Genomic DNA, 25,241 nt, shown 5'->3' with positions numbered 1-25,241 from the left:
CATTAGCAACAGAAGATGAATTAGAATTATTAATATTATCTAGTTTCTGGCTAATAGAAGTCAATTGTGCTTCCAAAAAGGATATAGAATCGACTTGGTGTTTTCCCTTGTTGGCAATTCCTCTTTCATTCCCATATTGGGAATTGTGAATAGCCATCTCTTCGACAACATTGCTCGATATATTCACATCCAAATTCATAAATCTCTCATTAGCTGCAGAGTCCAAAATTATTCTTGAATTATATCCAAGCCCATAGTAGAAAGCTTGGATTATCTACCACTGTGCTAGCCCATGATGGGGGCATTCTCTCTACAAATCCTTAAATCTTTCCCAAGCTTCATATAAACTTTCATCAGCTTCTTGGGCAAAATTTAGGATCGAACTCCTTAACAAATTCGTCCTCTCTGCAGGGTAATATTTATTATAGAAATACAAAGCAAGAGTACTTCAGTCAGTAATACCAAGGGCAGTTCTATTCAATCCATTAAACCATAATTTAGCTTTGCCACATAAAGAAAAGGGAAAAAGAATCTCCCTGATTTGGTCCTGCGTGACCCCAGTTTGCCTAATTGTGTTGCAATATTGGCAAAAATCCAAAATATGAAGATTTGGATCTTCACCCTTAGCTCCGCCAAATTGCTTCATTTCGATCATAGTGATAAACTGGGATTTAATCTCAAATTGTACTCCATCGAGATTAGGTGTAGGAGCAAGATGTGGAAAATCTGTCAGGGATGGCTGTGAATAATCGCTAAGCTTGCGAACAGGAGGAGGTGGTGGTGCAGTCATCTCTGATTCTTGATCTGTACTAAACAAATAAATATGAGAAACTTCCCAAAGAACTCACGTTCTCTGCGATGAAAAAAATAAATAAAAAAAATAATCTAGACTCTAATAACAACTAGTAATAAAAATAAAATCGTTTCCCTGGCAGCGGCGCCAAATTTTGACAGCCTAAAGTCGTATCACCTAATCAAAACTAATTCCTAAAACCACTAACTAAAATAGATAGGGAAGTAGGGTCGAATCCACAGGGAAACAATGTTCTTTTATTCCTAATAAATTATTATAATCTAAATTATCAAGAAAAGAGGAAGAATTGTGAGAATAATATTATGACAATAATTAAACTAAGGGAATAAATAATATTAAAAATCCTAGGGTCATAGGTTCACCAATAAATAATATTCCGAGATGAAAGACAACAATCAATTATGAATGCATAAATTAACCAGATTATAAAGGACTTTCTCTACGTATTATAATCACAGTATTAATTTACTGGTATTATATCGCATCTCTCAAATTTTGACTTAACCATTTATAAATTAACCTGCCTATTGAAACTAAGCGTAAACATCAACTCTCATCTCTCGAATCTCGAATTAATATTGCATATCTCATACAATTAAACCAGCGCTAATCTAATTGCAGAGCATTATAATAATCAATAGGAAATTAACCCAAAACATTAACAATCGACAATAATAAATCATCCCTTCTTTGGCCAGACGACTGTGTCCACAGCGTCCGGCACAGAGAGAATAAACCTATGTCCCATGACATGTTTAGAAATGAACTTCCCAAAGTCCTCCGACATCTTCTCCTGCCTGCCTTTGGGAACATGCAAATAATAAGGAGCATGTTCCAGCCGGCGCGAAGCAGATGGCTCTGCCCATCCTTCGCCCCTGTCAACTGACTGGGACTCTCTTGTAGAATCCAGTTTCGAGCGCGCCTCCTCCGAGTTAATGGAGGCCTTGTCAAAAGATGATGATGCGGAATCATCATCAGAATTATCGTCTAGGTTGGGGGCCTTTTAGCTAGAGCCTGCAGTGTCGTCCTCTATTTCATCATCCGGCACCGAAACAACCGGCTTGCGAGTTTGCTTTACATCATCCGACTCCTCCAATATTGAGGAGCCTGGGGTTCTAGTAGCACTAGGCGGATGTTCATAAACTTCGAAAACAGGCTCCCTAATGGAGCCCTTTGAATATACGGTTGAACTTTCTGAATGGTACCAGGTACCATCCGTCCTATACGTCCTACTGATTTTGCTTCGTTCTGGTTATGGTGTCCTGCACAAGCACAAACACGGTCGGATTTGGAGAACTTCTCAAAGGGGAGTCCTCGAATAAGCATTCAACACTCCTAGTTCTAGATTCAGCTATCCCCTGTGACCGGATGATCGCTAACCTAGGCTGTGCCGGGTGCGTTTGGGTAACTATTTTCGGAAAAAGAAAAGAAACAAAGATTAAAAAAGAGCACACAGTTACCTTATTAAGTGAAGGTACGGAGAGCTGCTTGGAATATCTGGTCGTCTGCTTACAGGCGGACTAGTGGGCGAGCGACGGATGCTTTCACCAAAGAAGATAAAGTTCTCAAAGTCAAAGATTCAAAAGATTCTCTCTGAATTTCACGCAAACGTGTGAATTCGAAGGAGAGGTCAACCCCTATTTATAGAAAGGGTGAAAAGTCTAGGGTAAAAACCCTAAATTCTACCCATGGTAAACGGTAAAATGCCGAACCAATGATTGATTGACACCTGTCACAAGCACCACGTGGCATGCCACGTGACCCTTGTGAGGGGCAAATGATTTAGGTATTTCTACCCTTCCACGTGGCATAATGTGACCTTGCCACGTGTCACCTGAAAAGGCCTCCAAATGGACCTCTCAGGGGCAGACACGTGTCAAGCAGATATCCCCTCAGGAATTAGCGGCCTTCAAGGCCCAATTCCCAAGGTATCCGCAAAACAGCGGGCCCAAATCCCTAGGTCATCAAACCCTAGGGTAGGGCACACTTTTCTAGGACCCTATAAATAGGGAGATTCCCCCATTTATAGGGGCACGTCTTAATCATTACATCATTTATTGCTCTCGAAAACAGAGAACACCGATCTCGAAATCCGAGAAGATATTTACTTTCCGCACGTTTTACTCTGAATCTGTACTAACTTAATCTTTAGAGGCGAAGCTCCGAATATACGGAGTTTCGTTGTTTTGCAGGTGCAGGCGGCTTCGTTGGATCTAGTCTTCGAGTTGTAACTTTCACTTGATTGAATTAGCTTTGTGTTTGTTTTAGACTTTCGTTTGATTGAAAATGCTTTGTTTGTTTTTCATTTGATTCAATTCGCTTGTTCGAATGTATTTGTTTGATGTAACCTCCGATTCAATTAACTTGTTTGAAAGTATTTATTTGAATGTATTTGTATGTTTAAACCTCCGATCTCAAAATGTGTTTGTTTTTCATTTGATTCCACTAGCTTTTTTGAATACTTTCGTTTGATTGAAAATGCTTTGTTTGAATGTGTTTGACTTTCATTTGATTCAATTAGCTTTGTTGAATGCATTTGACATTCATTTCATACAAAAAGCTTTGTTTGAATGTGTTTGACTTACATTTGATTCAAAAAGCATCGTTTGAATGTATAGAACTTTCATTTGATACAATCAGCTTTGTTGAATACATTTGACTTTTCTTTGATTCAAAAAGCTTTGTTTGAATGTGTTTGAATTTCATTTGATTTAATTAGCTTTGTTGAATACATTTGACTTTTGTTTGATTTAAAAAGCTTTATTTAAACGTGTTTGACTTTCATTTGATTCAATTAGCTTTGTTGAATGCATTTGACTTCCGTTTGATTTAAAAAGCTTTGTTTGAATGTCTTTTACTTTCATTTGATTCTAAAAGCTTTCTTTGAATATGTTTGACTTTCATATGATTCAATTAGCTTTGTTGAATGCATTTTATTTTCATTGGATTGAAAAGGTTTTGTTTGAATATGTTTAACTTTCATTTGATTCAAAAAGCTTTGTTTGAATGTGTTTGACTTTCATTAGATACTATTAGCTTTGTTGAATACATTTGACCGACGTTTGATTCAAAAAGCTTTGTTTCAATGTGTTTGACTTTCATTTGATTCAATTAGCTTTACTAAATGCATTTGACTTTTGTTTGATTTAAAAAGCTTTGTTTTAATGTCTTTGACTTTCATTTGATTCAAAATGTTTTCTTTGAATGTGTCTGACTTTCATTTGATTCAATAAGCTTTGTTTGAATTTGTTTAACTTTCATTTGATTTAATTAGCCTTGTTTGAATGTGTTTGAATTTCATTTGATTCAATTAGCTTTGTTGAATACATTTGACTTTTCTTTGATTCAAAAAGCTTTGTTTGAATGTGTTTGACTTTCATTTGATTCAATTAGCTTTGTTGAATACAATGACTTTCGCTTGATTTAAAAAGCTTTCTTTGAATGTATTTAACTATTATTTGATTTAATTAGCTTTGTTGAATGCATTTCACGTTCATTTTACTCAAAAAGCTTTGTTAGAATATGTTTGACTTTCATTTGATTCAAAAAGCTTTGTTAGAATGTTTTTTAACTTTCATTTGAACCAATTAGCTTTTTTGAATGCATTTGACTTTTATTTGATTGAAAAAGTTTTGTTTGAATGTGTTTGACTTTCATTTGAATCAAAAAGCTTTGCTTGAATGTGTTTGACTTTAACTTTATTCAATTCGCTTTGTTAATATAATTGGCTTTCGTTAGATTCAAAAAGCTTTGTTTAAATGTGTTTGTTTTTCATTTATTTCAATTAGCTTTCTTGAATTCATTTGACATTCATTTCATTCAACAAGCTTTGTTTGAATGTATTTGACTTTCATTTGATTCAAAAAGCTTTGTTTAATGCATTTGACTTTCATTTGATTCAAAATGCTTTGTTGGAATACATTTGACTTTTATTTGTTTTAAAAAGCTTTATTTGAATGTGTGTGACTTTCATTTGATTCAAAAAGCTTTGTTTGAATGTGTTTGACTTTCATTTTATTCAATTAGCTTTTTTGAATGCATTAGAATTTTATTTTATTGAAAAATCTTTGTTTGAATGTGTTTCACTTTTATTTGACTCAATTCGCTTTGTTTATACAGTTGGCATAGGTTAGATTCAAAAATCTTTGTTTTTGTTTTTCATTCGATTCAATTTTCTTTGTTGAATGCATTTGACTTTTCTTTGATTGAAAATGCTTTGTTGGGATACATTTGACTTTCATTTGTTTTAAAAAGCTTTATTTGAATGTGTGTGACTTTCATTTGATTCAAGAAGCTTTGTTTGAATGTGTGTGATTTTCATTTGATTCAATTAGCTTTTTTGAATGCATTAGAATTTTATTTTATTGAAAAATCTTTGTTCGAATGTGTTTCACTTTTGTTTGACTCAATTCGCTTTGTTAATACAGTTAGCATAGGTTAGATTCAAAAATCTTTGTTTTTGTTTTTCATTTGATTCAATTTGCTTTGTTGAATGCATTTGACTTTTGTTTGATTGAAAATGCTTTGTTTTAATGTGTTTGACTTTCATTTAATTCAATTAGCTTTGTTGAATGCATTTGACATTTATTTCATTCAAAAAGCTTTGTTTGAATGTGTTTTACTTTCATTTGATTCAAAAAGCTTCTTTTGAGTATGTTGGACTTTCATTTGATACAATTAGTTGTGTTGAATACATTGGACTTTCCTTTGTTCAAAAAGCATTCTTTGAATGTGTTCGACTTTTATTTGAATAAAAAAGCGTTGTTTGAATATGTTTGACTTTCATTTAATTCAATTATCTTTGTTTATACATTTGGCTTTCGTTAGATTCAAAGAGCTTTGTTTGAATGTGTTTGTTTTTCATTTGATTCAATTAGCTTTGTTGCATGCATTTGACTTTCGTTTGATTGAAAATGCTTTGTTTGAATGTGTTTGACTTTCATTTGATTCAATTAGCTTTGTTGAATGCATTTGATATTCATTTCATTTAAAAAGCTTTGTTTGAATGTGTTTGAATTTCATGTGATTTAAAATGCTTCGTTTAAATGTGTCCGAATTTCATTTGATACAATTAGCTTTGTTGAAAACATTTGACTTTTGTTTGATTCATAAAGCTTTGTTTGAATGTGTTTGACTTTCATTTGATTTAAAAATTTCGTTGAATGCATTTGACTTTCGTTTGATTTAAAAACCTTTGTTTGAATGTGTTTCACTTTCATTTGTTTCAAAAAGCTTTCTTTGAATGTGTTTGACTTTTATTTGATTTATTTAGCTTTGCTGAATGCATTTGATTTTCATTTGATTAAAAAAGTTTTGTTTGAATGTGTTTGACTTTCATTTGATTCAAAAAGCTTTGTTTGAATGTGTTTGACTTTCATTTGATTCAAAATGCTTTGTTTGAATATGTCAGACTTTCCTTCGCTACAATTAGCTCTATTGAATACATTTGACTTACGTTTGATTAAAAAAGCTTTGTTTGAATGTGATTGAATTTCATTTGATTCAAAAATTTCGTTGAATGCATTTGACTTTCGTTTGATTTAAAAATCTTTGTTTGAATGTGTTTCACTTTCATTTAATTCAAAACGCTTTCTTTGAATGTGTTTGACTTCATTTCATTCAATTAGCTTTGTTAAATGCATTTCACTTTCGTTTGATTTAAAAAAGCTTTGTTTGAATGTGTTTGACTTTCATTTGATTCAAAAAGATTTCTTTGAATATGTTTGACTTTCATTTGAATCAAAAAGCTTTGTTTGAATGTGTTTGACTTTCATTTAATTCAATTAGTTTTGTTGAATGTGTTTGACTTTCATTTGATTGAAAATGCTTTGTTTAAATGTGTTTGACTTTCAATTGATTCAAACTACTTTGTTTGAATGTGCTGGACATTCATTTGATATAATTAGCTTTGTTGAATGCATTTGAATTTTGTTTGATTTTAAAAGCTTTGTTTACATATGTTTGAGTTTTCTTTGATTCTATTAGCTTTGTTGAATGCATTTGACTTTTGTTTGATTTAAAAAGCTTTATTTGAATGTGTTTGACTTTCATTTCATTCAATTAGCTTTGTTGAATGCATTTGACTTTCGTTTGATTTAAAATACTTTGTTTGAATGTGTTTCACTTTCATTTGATTCAATTAGCTTTGTTGAATGCCTTTGACATTCATTTCATTCAAAAAGCTTTGTTTGAATGTGTTTGGATTTCAATTGATTCAAAAAGCTTCGTTTGAATATGTCGGATTTTCATTTGATACAATTAGCTTTATTAAATACATTTTACTTTTGTTTGATTCATAAAGCTTTGTTTGAATGTGTTTAACTTTCATTTGATTAAAAAATTTCGTTTAATGCATTTGACTTTCGTGTGATTTAAAAAGCTTTGTTTGCATGTGTTTCACTTACATTTGATTCAAAAAGCTTTCATTGAATGTGTTTGTCTTTCATTTGATTAAATTAGCTTTGCTGAATGCATTTAATTTTCGTTTGATTGAAAAAGTTTTGTTTGAATGTGTTTGACTTTTACTTGAATCAGAAAGCATTCTTTGAATGTGTTTGACTTTCATTTGGTTCAAAATGCTTTGTTTGAATATGTCGGACATTCATTTGGTACAATTAGCTTTGTTTAATACATTTGACTTACGTTTGCTTCAAAAAGCTTTCTTTGAATGTGTTTGACTTTCATTTGATTCAAAAATTTCGTTAAATACATTTGACTTTCGTTTGATTTAAAAAGCATTGTTTTAATGTGTTTCACTTTCATTTGATTCAAAAATCTTTCTTTGAATGTGTTTTACTATCATTGGATTCAATTAGCTTTGTTAAATGCATTTGACTTTCATTTGATTTAAAAAGCTTTGTTTGATTGTGTTCGACTTTTATTTGATTCAAATAGCTTTGTTGAATGAATTTGACTTTCATTTGCTTCAAAAAGCTTTGTTTGAATGTGTTTGACTTTCATTTGATTCAAATAGCTTTGTTGAATGCATTTGACTTTTATTTGCTTCAAAAATCTTTGTTTAAATGTGTTTGACTTTCATTTGATTTAAAAACATTTGTTTAATGTGTTTGACTTTCATTTGATTCAATTAGCTTTGTTGAATGCATTTGATTTTCGTTTCATTGAAAAAAGTTTTATTTGAATGTGTTTGACTTTCATTTGACTCAAAAAGCGTTGTTTAAATGTGTTTGACTTTCGTTTGATTCAAAGAGCTTTGTTTGAATATATCGGACTTTCATTTGATACAATTAGCTTTGTCGAATACATTTGACTTACGTTTGATTCAAAATGCTTTGTTTATATGTGTTTGACTTTCATTTCATTCAATTAGCTTTGATAAATGCATTTGACTGTCATTTGATTTTAAAAGCTTTGTTTGAATATGTTTGACTTTCATTTGACTCAAAAAGCTTTGTTTGAATGTGTTTAACGTTCATTTGATTCAAAAAGCTTTGTTTGATTATGTCGGACTTTCATTTGATACAATTAGCTTTGTCGAATACATTTGACTTACGTTTGATTCAAAAAGCTTTGTTTGAATGTGTTTGACTTTTATTTTATTCAATTAGCTTTGTTAAATGCATTTGACTTTCATTTTATTTAAAAAGCTTTGTTTGAATGTGTTTGACTTTCAATTGATTCAAAACGCTTTCTTTGAATGTGTTAGACTTTCATTTGAATCAAAATGCTTGATTGTGTTTGACTTTCATTTTATTCATTTAGCTTTTTTAATACTGATGAGTGTCATTAATGACTCTCATTTAGCTTCTTTTAGGATGATTTTTCATTGTTTTTACATCTTTTTTATCCCCTTTTCATTAAGGATGTGCCCTCATACTGCGTGGACATGAAGAGGCGGTGTTGAACCCACTGTAATGACTCCTAGAAACTGTCACTATCAACATGCATCATCTAGAGCTCACGGGGTCATTTTCGAGTGCACAAAAAGGGATCCCCTGCTCTCATGGCGCGGCCGTGCAGGTGGTTAGCGCAGCTGCGCAGCTGCCAGGAGCGACTGCTCCTCTCTCTCTTCCCTGTTCCGTACCTATTTTGTTGCGGCCATGCATAAGAGTGAGAGGCCGCGCCTTTTGAGGTCTCTTTTGGACGTCTAACTAACTTCTTCTTAGTTAGCTTTACTATACATAAATTTCCTTCATTTCTAGAGAGAGAAATATAGAAGAAGTTTTATACATAATGTTGATCATAATTTTAGCTTACTTGAGAGTTTCTCTCTCTAGTTTTTCCCCTCGTCAAAATGGCACCGTTGCCGGGGAACGGTGTCTATGTTTGAGTGTTTTTGATTGCTTGAGTCTAAGTCTTTGTATATACTTTTATTTTATTTGATTTTTGCTAGTTTTGAAAGAAAAAAAATGGCATGTCTCTCATTTCCTCAATATGACAATGAGCCTTTTTGTGAATATTTTAATAGACTTGAGGGATTTTTAGACTATAATTGTTGTAGCCTTTGAGTGGCTTGTGAGATTTGTTATTTTGGGTTGAATGAGCAAACTAGGAATGTAATTGAAAGCATGTATAATGGTGAATTTAGAGCATTGTTAATTGATGATGCTTGGGATTTTTATGTTTTGTTTGCTTGGGATGTCTATAATAAGGGTAATCATGATTCTAATGTTGATATGCAATGTCTTGATTCTTCTAATGTTAGCATGATTTCCCATGATTTGTCACATGATCCCATTAGTTAACCTAGAACAAATGTTTTCAATTCTATTTCCCCTTTTGTTCATGATGATGAGGTGCATGCTCAAGTTGATGCTAATGGTGTGTTTGAATTTTCTTCATTATATACCATGCCTTCTTGTGATGTGCTTCGTTCCCTCAATGACGAATTTCATATGTTTGATTGTGCCCCCACTCCCCATTGTTATGAATGTGCTCATGATTTTAATGTTGATGATCCTACCCTTGGTTGTGACTGTTCTTTTACTCTTGATCCTCGAACCTCTTCACCTTTTCATTCTCCAAACTCTTGTGATGAGTCTCTAATCCCTTATAGCCAAATTGATGAATCTTTGATGGAGTTGGAAATGAATCCTAATCTTAGGCCCTTAGAGAGACAAATGATCGAAACATTAAGGAGCCAATCGGAGATAATTAGAGAGCATGAGGAAATATTTAATGAAGAATTGGAAAGAAAAGAAGAGCTAGAAAGCTAATTGTCATCCTTGATGCTTGTTTGTGAAAATTCCAAATCCAATGTGTGTGTGAGGATGATGATGATGATGATTTTGAGCAACCAAAAGAGTGTGAGGATCCCATTGGTGAGCATTTGAGGGATGGAGAAGGAGTTGGGAATGAAGCTAATGTGGAATTTGTGAACCCGAACCCCCTCTACCATCTTGATGCGTCTCAAGTGTATGTTTGTGACCCTTCAATCTATGAGTATATAGACTCTTTTAAGGTAATGTCCCATTTGTTTTTTGAGAGTCATATGAGGACTTATAGATTTTTGGATGATTTCATCGAGAACGCTTCTTGGGACTTAGATGAGTTTGCGATTAATCTACCTCCATTCATGCACGGTTTTGAGGCCTTGGGTTTTATGATAGTTAAAGGAAAGATTGTTTATTGTGGTGGAAAGGAGGTTGAGGTTGATTCCGTTGGAGTTTTTGAGCTTGAGGGAGGTGTAGATTGTGAAAGTTCTTCATTTGAGGACTCTATGATTGATTTTCATGCCCTCATTAGCGATGTGAGACCTTGTGGTGAGGGAGTAGGTACCCCTTTTACCGTTTCTCATACCCCTTATTCTCAAAGGTTTTACTACATCCCTCCTTGCCCTATTTTTCTCCCTTCCTACCTAAAAGAGCCTATTGGGGGAGCCCTTTTCTATGGATGATTTTCATGTCCCTCATTTCATCATTGTTGAGGAAGAGAGGAATTATGCCAACCAAAAATTTATTGAGGAGGATTTGCCTTTTTCTTTTTCTTTCCATTCTTCTTTTCCCCCTTCTACTTCTTATTTTCTTGAATTTCCTTTTTATCCCTTTTCTTCTTTCTTTTGGCATCTCCCTTCTCACTTGCGTGCAATGATCTTGTTGCACGTTCTCTTTTTGTGATGTGCCTACTTGTTATCTTATGAAATGTGTAGTAGTGCATTTGACAAACTCTTGCATGCGTTGAATTATTATTTTCTAGAGCAGTTAAGCTTGGACCTTAAGCAAGCCTTTCTCGGGAAGTAACCTGTATTTTATTGCTTCATTTTCTTTCCTTTTTATAATAGATTTTCTATCATGGAAATGTTTGTGTGCCTTTTGCTAGGTACGTGACTTGATATACTTTGGTGCATTGGTTTGGATCAAGAATCAAGGAAGTTTGACTCCTATTTTTGCTAGCACATGGAAAACAAGATTCAATGATAGAGGAAATTAGCTTTGAAAGGGTTAATTGGGTCATACCAACATCCGGTAATATTTTTCCTTGCTCCTTCTCCAATGGTTGATGACTTGTTGGACGTGTGTTGGTTTGTTGGAATGATTTCTTGCTTTTCCTCTCCCATGGATTCTTTGATTTATGATTGAGCAAGTTGTCTCATTCAAGCTTGTGGGAGGGTATTCTATCATGTTTGGTGGGATTTTGATTCATATATGCCATGAACATTTGTATATGCATTTCCATGTTCTTTATTTTGAAAAATTCCAAAAAGATTTTTGTTTCTATCAAGGAAAATTTGCAATGTGTTTTGTTTTGTTCTTACTTAGGACATGATACTTTTGGACTTGTATAGTTGAATGCTTTTCTTCTTAAATGGTAACGCTGTGCACGGTTTGAGAGTATCTTTGGTTGATTCTAGGATAGAGTACGCTAAGGTAGTGTCTTTAGAACTTTTGGGACCTTGAAGCCGGATTCTAATTGTTTTTGAAAATTTGCAATTGCTCCCTTTTGGTGAATTTGAAATTAATATTAAGTTAATGCTACAACCATGTGAGGTTTCATTCTTTTCAAGCCTTCTACATATTTTGCATGAGCGGCACATGGATCCTTGACTATTGAATGCTTTATCTAGAACTTGACTCTTGTCTCCCGAGATCACGACTGAGCCATTTAGGAAGGACAAAGGCATCTTTTCGGGGTGGTAATTTTTACTTTTCTAGGATAGTTTTCTTTTCTTTATTTTGGGTTTACATTTGCCTTCTTGCTAACCGTTTGAGCCATAAACCATCTTTTCAAGCCATATCTTTAGATTTTGAGCCTTTTTGTTTCATTTATGTTCCCATTATTGGTTTTTGTGAAGCAATTGATCAATTTGTTGGAGAATATGGTGGATGAGTTGTATATTGGTTCTTATAATGTAAGCAAGTTTGTTTTGTGTATATTTTGTGAATAAAGGCAAATGCAAAGTTGAAAAAGCCGTCCATAGTTAAAAGAGGCAGGGACAATGAAATAATGTGAAATTCGAAAAAATGAAAAAAAAATAAGAAAAAGCAAAGCAAATTCAAATGCTTTTGCAAAAGTGAAAAAAATGTGAAAATTGAAAAATCCAAAAATATTTTGATGTAACTGTCTTTCTCCTTATTTTAATCATTGAGGATAATGCTTTATTTAAGGTTGGGGGGAAGCGTTCTTACGCCTTTTGTATATATGTTTGTGATTTTGGCTTTGAATAAGCTTGGGGGTGTTGGTGTTTTTGTTTGGTGATTACTTGGTTTTGGTGTTAAGATTTGGCCAATCTTTGCTTCACAATTTAGGTATACCACCAAATTTCAAATTTTAGCCTACCTTCACCCTTTTCGCCCTTACATTACAACCTTTCTCAAGACCTTTTGACCTTTGTAGTTGAGTCACAAGTCGGTGGAGGGAGATGTGAGTCAAACCTATAGAGCGGTGTGCAATAGTCAAGATGTCGAGTAGCCTTAAAGCTCTTTCTTTTTCCGGTTCCTTCAAGGAACCATTGAGATGCTCGCTAGAGGTGGATTTAAAGCTAATTGGGAGATTGTGGTAAAATGTTTTGAGATGAAGTTGAATTGTGTTTCATTAATTCTCTATGCATAGCATATTTTATGTTTCAATCAACCTTGGATATCTTGAAACGTGCACTCCCTTACTTGTTTAGAAAGAATTGCATCCATTTGTGCTTGTTCATTTGCAAAAGTCCACTCACGAATATTTGTTTTCTTTTCTTTTCTTTTTGCTTCTTTTTCATGCTTTGCCTTGTTTGTTTGGTTTGTGAGAGTTATGGGTTAATCTCTTAGGAAACCCTTACGAGAGCATCACTCGTCCTCTAGGGCGATCTAAGGGTTTAAATGGCTTGTCTTTAGTTGCTAAAATTGACCGTGATTCCAACGAAAGTGAGTCTTAGTGTATATTCTTATCTCTTTCTTCCCTTTTTTCTTGGTTTGAATAAGTCTTTCATCCTAATTCTTCTTGCTTTTTTTTGCTCGGGGACGAGTAAAACTTTAGCTTGGGGGAGTTTGATGAGTGTCATTTGTGGCACTCATTTAGCTTCTTTTAGGGTGATTTTTCATTGTTTTTACATCTCTTTTATCCCCTTTTCTCTAGTTTTACTTGTATTTTCTCCACTTTGCATTTTCTTTAGTTGCTTTCTTAATTTCTTGCTTTTCTTAGTTTAATTTGCATTTTCTTCTTTACTCGTTTGCTTTTCTCTGATTCTAGGAAGTTGGTGATGTTCGAGAAGCTCATTGATACTAGTACATAATTGAGCTTATGTAACACGTTTTGGTAACACTTTTTAAAATGCAAAATTATTAGATTTATAAGTAACACTTTAATAACATTTTTTTAGAGTGTAACACTCAATGTAACACTTTTAAAATAGGTCACACTATATAGTATCACTTTTAAAATAGGTAACACTTTATGGTAACACTAATAGGTGTTACCTTATTTTTTGGAAACATTTAAACCTGAGCAATTAAAAAAAGGAGCCACACCCCATTGATATCATATATCAACCAAAATATGTTGATATAATGGCATTGTTGTAATATTTGGGAACTTTTTGCTGAATTCCACATGCTCACTAGTGGAATGCTGATGTGGACCCCGTTTCTCCAATTTTTTGATTAAATCTTGTAACGGTACATTGTCGACGGAGAGATTAACGCCATCACCTCCACTTTTTGTTGAGATCCCAGATGGATGAGGAGAGAGATTAACAGGTTCGTGCAAGAGTGAACCCTGTATCATCGTCCCAGAAAAACTCAAATTGAAATACAAATTTTGTTTTTGCTTCAAATCGCAACATTATGTAGCCGTAGACATGGATTGCAGGAGAGAGATAGTTCCAAATTTCGACATGGAAGTGTAGATCAGTAGACCCGAAATTGCAAGAGTGAAACAGAGGGCGTGCAACGGGGTGACATTCGCTTTCCAATCTTATCCTCACTTTAATGAGTGATAAGTCAGAAATGCCCTTATATCAACGCTGTTGGTTGATATATGATATCAATATGTATTTGCTCTAAAAAAAAGTAAGTGAAAATCAATTCACTAAAAAAGCCAATCAGCCCCCAAAGGAAAAAGAAATAATTTGGGCAAAAAAAAAAAAAAAAAAAAAACCACCATTTTAATTAAGAAAAAAAAGCAAAAGAAAAAGTTAATCTCTCAGAGTTTAATTTCCTCCTCGCAACAAGCCATAGCAACGATTAATCAATAATCTCTTAGGTTTTAGCTTATCAATCGTATTTCACAATATCATTGGAAATCGTATCAATAATCTCTTCACCAAATTTCATCAGATATCAGTCGTATTGGGCAATTTCATCAGATATCAATCGAATTTCATCAGATATCAATTGAATTCGTGCTTTTAATTTCAAGTATTTTTATTTGTGGTGGATATTTTTTAATTTTTTTGTTTATTTAATCATGAAATTTCAAGAATGTATGAAGTATAGCGTTTGTTTTTTTTATTGTATTGAGAATTATTATTCGCTTTAGGTTTACTTTTTTTAATTATTTTTTTGGGAAGTCGTTGATTCGGTATTTCGAGTTTGGTTTGTTGATTCTGATTTTTTTTTTTTTTTTTTTTTTTTGTGTTTTTGGCTTTATGTTTGATGTAGTGATAATTTTTTTTTCTTTTTGAGTTCATGCATGTCGTATGAGGGCATTATCTAGCTATATTGCTATACCTGTTGTTGTCTGAGAAAATTCTTGCTTCCTTTCAGTTTTTGTTTTTCACTCACAAGGTAACTTATGCAAGTCTTCAATTCGTAAGCAGTTTGTATTCTTTAATAATCTTTTAAGGAAATTGAGTTAAGCTAGAATACCTTGTGTCTGACTCTATGATGGTCATTACACTGGATTAGATTCTTGCTAAAGAGGAGTCTTGGTGTCTATGAATTCATGACCTTCAACTCTCACCATCACTACTTGGACTGGCCTTTCCGTAGTCTATTGGTAGATGCTTTCAGAAAAAGAAAGGTATTTGCCCTTTTCATATCATTGACCTCTAGTTTTGATTTGAATAGCTTGATGTTATAATGATGCCCCCCGTACTTCTAGCTAAAGTGAATTCAGACGTACAAATAGAAAACATCTTTATATCCATACCTTATATCCATACCTTAATTATTGAATTATTACAAGGTTGGTCAAAAAAGGACCATGTTTGGCTCCTATACTTTATATACATGTGTGGGGGCATGTGTGCTACCTGCAGTGAAAGAATGTGAGACGTGATTATCTAAAGAACATCTGGAAGATTATGAACTGGAAAGTAAGCTGTATGAAAAGTGTAAAACTCAAAATAATGGAGTCTCTTTGACAGCATTGACTCCAAGCTTTACGAGTAGCAAAGATCACAATCCCATTCTTGGTGATGTTATAGTGGTAGTTGAATACCCATGAGCTGTTGAATATTCAGAGGGTCATTCTTATTTTCATAAGGATCCAAATTACATTTACTTAACTGTTGCAATACCCTTTCTACTAAGCGTTGTAAGCAATTAATCTAGAATTTGTTTTATGTGCAGTCAGGTGCTCAGGTTCTCTTTATGTGCTCAGGTACTTGAATCTACAGCCAGGTGCTGCTTCTTTGTTCCCGTCTCTGTCTATCATTTTTCCTTTTTCTACTTATATTGAAACCAGCGTGTAAAAAAAGAATTGATCATGTATGATGGGAACTGTGTTTTGTTTGTAGTTACTCTGATAAGGTGCAGTTTATGCTTTTGTTCATTTTTACATCATGGAACACATTTACAGAGTAAATTTGTAGCTGACATGTTAAATTATTGGTCCTCTGAGCACACCATTTGTGATTCAACTTGAATAAAATATACTGAATACGACCAGTTAAGACCTGTTATGAACATCCCGAACCGGCGAGCAAGTATGACTCTCAGTCCCAGAAGAATTTGGTAGAGACAATAGCTAAAAACTTGTTCTGTTATAGATTGTGATGATGATATAGCCTGGTACTACTCAACCTGTCACTCAAATTGAAAAATTCATCGTCAATTTATATGTTTCAAGACAAAAATAGCTTTAGTAGTGGAGTTTGATCATAATTAACCTAGTATTATATTGTTCGGAAGCATTAATTGAAGGAGGGAGCATCTTTATAGAAACTTCCATCCCATCTTTCAAGCAACCATAGTAAATTACTGCAAATCCACCTATTCCTATTTCTCTCCAGAAGCCTTTTGTTAGGTTTATTTATCTCTAAATAAGTAATTTGTGCTATTCCACCCTTCCCTTGACTAACTACTAGACTCATGTATGTTGATTATAGCTAGAGGTTTCTTAGCTTCTATTATTAATGATTTTGCATGTAATGATTCAACTATTATCTTCTTTGGCACAATGTTGTGGCTAACTAAATAATGAAAGAAAGATCAACATTAGAATATATAAAGTTTCATACTTTGCTTCTTTCTTCTTGTGTAGACCTAAAATGAAAGAAAACCATGGCCAGCTGTAAGAAAGACAAAGAAAGCGACATAGGCTGCTACAGGTGTGATGAAGGCTTTCTTTTTCTTCTGTGAAGTACATGATGTGCTCGAGCAAAGAGCTGGGTTACGCTCCACACTTTCATTGTCAGGGTAACAAAGTTAGTTTACTTGACTTATTTGCTACAATTGAACCCAAAGTAACATTGGAAGGTGAGGCAACTTCTAGAATGAACAGAGGAAAGGGTTGTTATAAGCTGTAATATTATTGTTTATTCTTCCAACTTATAAGCTGTAATATTAAGTTGTTTCCTTATAGCTGACTTCTTCATAGCAAGTATATGTCCTTAGGTTTTGATGCTTGCTTGATGCTACTGCTGCTGCTGCTGTTGCCTGTTGCTGCTGTTCCATTTTTGTGCGCTGTTGTTCCGCTTTTGTGCTGCTGCGGTTCTGCATATATGTTGCTGCTGTACTGCATATGTGCCGCTAATGTTCTTCTACTGCTTCTGCGGTTCTGCTTATGTGATGCTGATATTCTGTTTATGTATGTGCTGCTGTTCGGTTTTCGAGCTGCTAATGTTCTGTTTCCGAGCTGCTGCTGTTCTGTTTTCAAGCTACTGTTGTTCTATTTCCACGCTGTTGTTGTTCTGTACATTGTAATTTTTTATTTATTTTTGATGAAATTGTAATATTAAAAGCATTTATTAATAAAAATATCTAAGTTTATATATATATATATATATATATATATATATATATATATACATATATATATATATATATACATATATATATATATATATACATATATATATATATATATATATATATATATATAATGGTTTGTTTATCAATTTTACATTTTTTTAAGCAAAAAAGGCACCGATTTGGCCCTTGAACCAGTGCCTTAAGTCGGTTTTGAACTAGTACGGATTAAACTTTTTCTAGTACTATTGAATAATAATAATAACAATAACAATAATAACAACAACAATAATAATAATAATAATAATAATAATAATAATAATAATAAGCTGCTACATTAGTTTGCAAAAAGTGATACATAATATCGAATATAGTGATACTATATGTCCAAAGATGATTGAAAAATGTTACCTAATAATCAATAAGGTGTTACATTACTTCGTAAAAGTGATACACAATGTCAGATAATGTGTTGATTCAAAAAGCTTTGTTTGAATATGTCGGACTTCCATTTGATACAGTTAGTATTGTTGAATACATTTGACTTACGTTTGATTCAAAGAGCTTTGTTTGAATGAGTTTTACTTTCATTTGATTCGATGAGCTTCGTTGAATGCATTTGACTTTCGTTTTATTTAAAAACCTTTCTTTGAATGTATTTGACTTTCATTTTATTCAAAAAGCTTTCTTTGAATGTGTTTGACTTTCATTTGATTCAATAAGCTTTGTTTGAATGTGTTTGACTTTCATTTGACTCAATTAGATTTATTTGAATGTGTTTGACTTTCAATTCATTCAATTAGGTTTGTTGAAGACATTTGACTTTTGTTTGATTCAAAAAGCTTTGTTTGAATGTGTTTGACTTTCATTTGATTCAATTAGCTTTGTTGATTGCATTTGACTTTCATTTAATTTTAATAGCTTTGTTTAAATGTGTTTGACTTTCATTTGATTCAATTAGCTTGGTTGAATGCATTTGACTTTCATTTTATTCAAAAAGCTTTGTTTGAAAGTGTTTGAATTTTAGTTCATTCAATTAGCTTTGTTGAATACATTTGACTTTTGTTCGATTCTAAAAGTTTTGTTTGAATGTGTTTGACTTTCATTTGATTCAATTCAATTTGCTGAATGCATTTGACTTTCCTTTGATTGAAAAAGCTATGTGTGAATGTGTTTGACTTTCATTTGATTCAATTAGCTTTTGTTGAATGCATTTGACTTTCATTTTATTCAAAAAGCTTTGTTTGAATGTGTTTGACTTTATTTGATTTAAAAAGCTTTGATTAAATGTGTTTGACTTTCATTTAGTATAATTACCTTTGTTTAATACAATTGACTTTTGTTTGATTCAAAAAACTTTAATTGAATGTGTTTGCCTTTCATTTGATTTAATTTGTCTTATTGAATCCATTTAACTTTCGTTTGATTGAAAAAGCTTTTTTGATTGTGTTTCACTTTAATTTGATTCAATTAACTTTGTTGAATGCATTAGACTTTCATTTTATTCAAAAAGTTTTGTTTGAATGTGTTAGATTTTCATTTGATATAATTAACTTAGTTGAATACAATAACTTTAGTTTGATTCAAAAAGCATTTTTTGAATGTGTTTCACTTTCATTTGATTCAATTAGCTTTGTTGAATACATTTGACTTTTGTTTGATTCAAAAAGCTTTGTTTGAATGTGTTTGACATTCATTTGTTTCAATTAGCTTTGCTGAATACATTTTAATTTTGTTTGATTCCAAAAGCTTTATTTGAATGTGTTTGACTTTCATTTGATTAATTTAGCTTTGTTTAATAACTTTGACATTCATTTGATTCCAAAAGCTTTGTTTGAATGTGTTTGACTTTCATTTGATTTAAAAAGCTTGGTTTAAATGTGTTTGTTTTTATTTTGATACAATTAGCTTTGTTGAATACATTTGACATACGTTTGATTCAAAAAGCTTTGTTTGAATGTGTCTGACTTTCTTTTGATTCAATTAGCTTTGTAGAATACATTTAACTTTCGTTTGATTCAAAAAGCTTTGTAGGAATGTGTTTGTTTTTCATTTGATTCAATTAGCTTCTTGAACGCATTTGACTTGCGCTTGATTGAAAAAGCTTAGTTTGAAAGTGTTTGACTTTCATTCGATTCAGTTAGCTTTGTTGAATTCATTTAACATTCGTTTGATTGAAAATGCTTTGTTTGAATGTGTTTGACATTCATTTGATTCAGTTAGCTTTGTTGAATGCATTTGACATTCCTTTCATTCAAAAAGCATTGTTTGAATGTGTTTAACTTTCATTTAATTCAAAAAGCTATGTATGAATGTGTAGGACTTTCATTTGATACAATTAGCTTTGTTGAATACATTTGACTTTCGTTTGATTCAAAAAGCTTTGTTTGAATGTATTTGACTTTCATTTGATTTAATTAGCTTTATTAAATACATTTGACTTTCGTTTGATTCAAAAAGCTTTGTTTGAATGTGTTTGACTTTCATTTGATTTAATTACCTTTGTTAAATACATTCGACTTTCGTTTGATTCAAAAAGCTTTGTTTGAATGTGTTTGACTTTCATTTGATTCCAAAATCTTTGTTTGAATATGTCGGACTTTCATTTGGTGCAATTATCTTTTTTGAATACATTTGACTTACGTTTGATTAAAAAAGATTTTTTTTAATGTGTTTGACTTTCATTTGATTCATTTAGCTTTATTGAATACATTTAACTTTCATTTGATTTAAAAAGCTTCGTTTGAATGTGTTTGACTTTCATTTGATTAAAAAAATCTTTCTTTGAATGTGTTTGCCTTTCATGTGATTTTAAAACCAATGTTTGAATGTGTTTCACTTTCATTTGATTCAATTAGCCTTGTTTGAATTTGTTTGACTTTCATTTGATTCAATTTTCTTTGTTGAATGCATTTAAATATCGTTTGATTGAAAAAGCATTGTTTGATTGTGTTTGATTTTAATTTGATTCAAAAAGCTTTGTTTGAATGTGGCGGACTTTCATTTGATGCAATTATCTTTGTTGAATACATTTAACTTTCGTTTTATTCAAAAATCTTTGTTTGAATGTGTTTGTTTTTCATTTGATTCACTTAGCTTTGTTGAATGCATTTGACTTTGTTTGATTGAAAAAGCTTAGTTTGAATGTCTTCGACTTTCATTTGATTTAATTAACTTTGTTAAATGCATTTGACTTTCGTTTGATAGAAAATGCTTTTTTTGAATGTTTTTGATTTTTATTTGATTCAATTAGCTTTGTTGAATACATTTGATATTCATTTCATTTAAAAAGCTTTGTTTGAATGTGTTTGACTTTCATTTGATTCAAAAAGCTTTGTTTGATTGCGTCGGACTTTCATTTGATACAATTAGCTTTGTTGAATACATTTCACTTTTGTTTGATTAAAAAAGTTGTATTTGAATGTGTTTGACTTTCATTTTATACAATAACCTTTGTTAAATAAATTTGACTTTCATTTAATTTAAAAAGTTTTTTTTGAATGTGTTTGACTTTCATTTAATTCTATTAGCTTTGTTGAATTCATTTGATTTTCGTTTGATTGAAAAAGTTTTGTTTGAATGTGTTTGACTTTCGTTTGATTCTTTTTTTTTTTTTTTTTTTTTTTTTTTGGTAAGTAAGAAAATTATATATAAAAAAAATTTGTACAAATTTATAGATGTACAAAGCCTAACAAATTAGGCTACCCCAAAACACCACAAGACCCTAAGGCCAGACTCACCTCCTAGATTCTGGGATTCCAAGGTGCCACCTTATAGGAAGGGTTCACCTAGGGAGCCAGAATCAAACCTGAGCACCTGAACCTCTACTACCTTCTAGGAAGGGCACAGAAGCCTAGCGATAGGCGTAAAAATAGTCTACTCCCCCAGAACAGAAAGCATCAGCAAACAGAAACCTATATACAACCAAAGCCAAAGCAAAAAAACAGACTCAAAAAATAAATTAGCCGATTTTAAGACTGTAAAGCCATTTGCAATCATCTGTCTTCCACTTGGGACTGATAATCTGTTGAGCTTTACCCAAGAATTCATATCTGACAGATTTAATAACTAGATTAGAGTGCAGAATAGCTTGGTTCCAAAAAACATGATTCCTAGCCAGCCAAATGTGATACAGCAGAGCTGCAAGAACTGCCAGAATCACCCCTTGCTGAATTTTGTTCTTCCCTTTCTTTTTTCAGTTTCTCCAGGCTTCAGTATTGGCATCCTGCTAAACATTAATACCAAGCCAGCTGGTAATGCTTCTCAGACATCTGCTGCTATAGCTACAGTTAAAGAAAAGATGAGAAATGGTTTCAGCATGCAAACCACATAGTAAACAAGAGTTATTTTCACACACATTAACCATTTTCAGCATATCTCTAGTCTTCAATCTCCCTAGCATGGCAAGCCAAGTAACAAAAGAATGCTTTGGAACATTGAATCTACTCCAAACCCATTTCCTCCAGGGCACCTTATCCATATTCCCCTAAAGCCTTTTATAACAGTCAGAAATTTTGTATCTCTTGTTCATCCAAGAATAGCTAGTAAAGCCATCATTGAGTTCGTCCTTTACTTTGCACATGAGCTTCCAACCCCAACCCGCATCTCTCTTAGGAGTGTAAGACCACCAGTCTTGATCCTTGATGTACACAGAATGAACCCCTTTGACCTAGAGGGAGTCAGTCTTCTTTGCTATTTTCCACACATAGCTTCCAATAGCAGTCTTATCCAAGCAATATAGTTTCTAATTGCCAATCCCCCAGCAATACGAGGGGCCCTGCTAAGGACTGCATTCCCATCCCAAAGAAAAGTCCTGCAAAGCTATTCTCATCATAACAGTTTTGGGGAACAGAAGACACTAAGCCCAATAAGTGTGAAGACTCATCAAAATTTCATTAACCAAGGTTACCCTAACCAAATAGGATAGATTTCTACTACTCCAGCACTAAAGCTTAGCCAGCATTTTATCCATAAGAGCATCACAATCAGACACTTTCAAGTACTTATCATTCAGAGGGATGCTTAAATATTTGAAAGGCATTTGACCCACCACAAAACCATAATATACAGCTTAGAATCTCTGCCTTTGTCTGCTATTGATCATTGCCAAAGTAGATAACAGTTGTTCAGTATTTGCCTGTAAACCAGACCTTACTTCATAGCTTTTTAAAGCTCTCAATAGCAGCTTGACAGAGTCGACATTCCCATAAGAGAACAACATTAGATCATCTGCAAAGATTAGGTGATTTAATCCCAAGGACTCACACCTCTGATGAAATCTAAACTTTCTCTTTTTTCCTATCATCCTCAGCAACCTGGTCAGGTATTCCATAACAATCATAAATAACAAAGGGGACATAGTATCACCTTGCCTGATCCCATACTTCCCAGCAAAGAAACCATGTAATCCTCCATTTATTAGAAGAGAAAAGGAAGGAGTACGTACACACTACATAATCCACCCAGCTAACCTTGCAGGGAAGCCTAAAGCAATCAACATCTCTTTAATAAACACCTATCTAACAGAATTATAAGCTTTCCTCAAATCTACCTTAACAGTGCATCTGGGAGGCTTCCTTTTATTGCTATAATTCTTTAACATATCCTGACAAACCAGCACATTATCCAGAATTAATCTACCAGCGATAAAGCACCTTCACTTGGATCAATTAGCTCAGGCAACACCTCCTTCAGTCCCTTAAAAATCATTTTAGAAATAATCTTATATAGGACATTGCAGCAAGCAATGCGCCTAAACTGAGTAACTTTATTAGCATTCTTAACTTTAGGAACTAAAGTGAGAGAGGTAGCATTAATTTGCTTTAACAGTTTCCCATTCTCAAAGAAATCCAGAACTGCTTTATTCATAGTAGACCCAGTAACCTCCTAAGTAGCCATAAAAACTTACTTGAGAACCCATCAAGCCTAAGAGCTTTGTCATCCTCAATACTCCAAAGAGCAGCCTTAACCTCCCTTTCACTGAAGCACCTGCAAATCCTATCTCTTTGATCAACAGACAGGCACTTTTCCTCCTCAATCACAACAGAGTGCTCTAATCAACTTACAGCAGCATCAGTGCCTAGAAGAGATTTATAATAGTCTAGAAAAGCATCACACGCCTCTCCAGGCTAAGACACAACCTTACTATCCTCCCTAACAATAGAATAAATGCTATTCTAAACCTTCCTTTTCCTCAAAATGCCATTAAAATAGGCAAAGTTCATGTCACCATCCTTCAACCAGTGAGCCTTAGCTTTCTGCTTCATAAATTTTTACCTTGCATTATGAGTAACAGTGAACTCCTTCCTAGCCTCCTTTTCTTGGGAAATAAGAGTCTCATTGATTGGGTCCCCCTGCAAAGTAGTCTGAATATCAAGCAACTTCCTTTCTGCCACAGCATCAGTAGTCTCAACATAGGTAAACTTAGTAAGATTGATGCCCTTAAGAGCTTTCTTAGTTTCTGCAAGCTTTTTAGCCACCTGAAACATAGGAGTCTCAGCCACATCAACCCCCCAAACATCCTTAACAGCATCTAGGAAGCTAGAAGCATCAATCCACATGTTAAAAAATCTGAAAGGTTTCCTCAACTACATTCCCCCCTCACTCAGCTTAGTCACACAAGGGTAATGATCCATAAGCCCCTTAGGGAAGAAGGTAGCTTGCATATCAGGAAAAGCATCCATCCCTTCATTATTGACCAAAACTCTGTCAATTTTAGTACTCACCCTATTTATCCCATCGTGTTTATTGTTCCATGTGTAAAACATCTCTCCAGGCTGCCCATTAAACAGCCTAATATCCCTTAGGCATTACCTAAAAGGTTCCACTTCCGCCAAGGAAACTGGTGATCCAATTTTATCATTCAAGTGCAACACATTGTTGAAATTACCCCCAACTATCCAAGCACTAGCCATGGAGCTAGCAATCTGCTTCAGCGGATCCTAAAGCCAACTTCTGTTAGCAGCCTCATTCAAGCCATACACAATAGAAACTTTAAAACAACCCCCAGATGCTTTATGAAGCACCTTTCAATGCAGTAATTGAGTTTCCACCCTAATAACAGTAACATCAAAGATTTGGGGTAGCCAAACTATCTAGATTCCCCCCCCCCTTATGCTTACTATAATTGGAACAAACTGACCAATTTCCACCCATCCTTGCAAACACCTTCCCAAAATTCCTATCCTTCACCTTAGTCTCTAGGAGACCAAACAAACCTACACCATACTGCCTTAAAAACCATAAGACTTCACATAGGTTGCTAGGTAAGTTAAGTCCCCTAACATTCCAGAAACCTACTCTATCCATTAATAGGATGAGAGCACTCCCCCTCCTCCAAAACACTAAATAGATTCACACTACTACTTATAAGAATAACTCCTGGTTGCATCAATTGGGGAACCCAATTCACTACATCCTTTTGTTCCTTTCTTGCATTCTCATCCATTTCAGGTGTCCTGCTCCGCCCAGCACATTCATTCTGCAACTGGTTAGGACTGGCTTTCTGAACTGGTCTTTAAACTTTCCTAACTTGCTGTCTTTGCTGTTTCCTAGCTTGCACTCTATGGTTTGGGCACTGAGCATCTTCATGTCCCATTCCACCACAAACATTGCATACTATAGGCTTCCATTCATATTCAACCTTTTGAGTGACACAAACACCATTCTCATCCAAGAATTCTACATGTTCAGGAAATTAAGCATTAACCTCAATCTCCACAAACACACGAGCATAGCTCAACTTTTCCTAAGCAGCTGTGGCTCTATCAGTTTTGATGGGCTTACCCACCAGTGACGCAATTTTCATCAAAGCAGCTTGCACCAAAAACTTAAACTCCAACCCTGCTAATCTAATC

General features: G+C 33.5%; 1 long non-coding RNA gene and 1 pseudogene across 1 annotated transcript; both read left to right on the top strand.

Moving 5' to 3' along the window:
• The first annotated feature begins 292 nt into the window (after window positions 1-292).
• On the top strand, window positions 293-388 carry LOC145565785 (small nucleolar RNA R71; annotated as a pseudogene).
• A 13,895-nt stretch (window positions 389-14,283) lies between these two features.
• Window positions 14,284-17,371, top strand: LOC145563832 (uncharacterized). Its single transcript, XR_014094625.1, has 3 exons — window positions 14,284-15,214; window positions 15,766-15,816; window positions 16,679-17,371. It is a non-coding gene; the product is annotated as an uncharacterized LOC145563832 (long non-coding RNA).
• Window positions 17,372-25,241: the final 7,870 nt, after the last annotated feature.

Source organism: Chenopodium album, chromosome 10, assembly GCF_948465745.1.
Source record: "Chenopodium album chromosome 10, dcCheAlbu1.1, whole genome shotgun sequence".
Classification (NCBI taxonomy): domain Eukaryota; kingdom Viridiplantae; phylum Streptophyta; class Magnoliopsida; order Caryophyllales; family Amaranthaceae; genus Chenopodium; species Chenopodium album.
The sequence above is the reverse complement of the archived record's forward strand: the minus strand, read 5'-3'. Positions and strand labels throughout refer to the sequence as shown.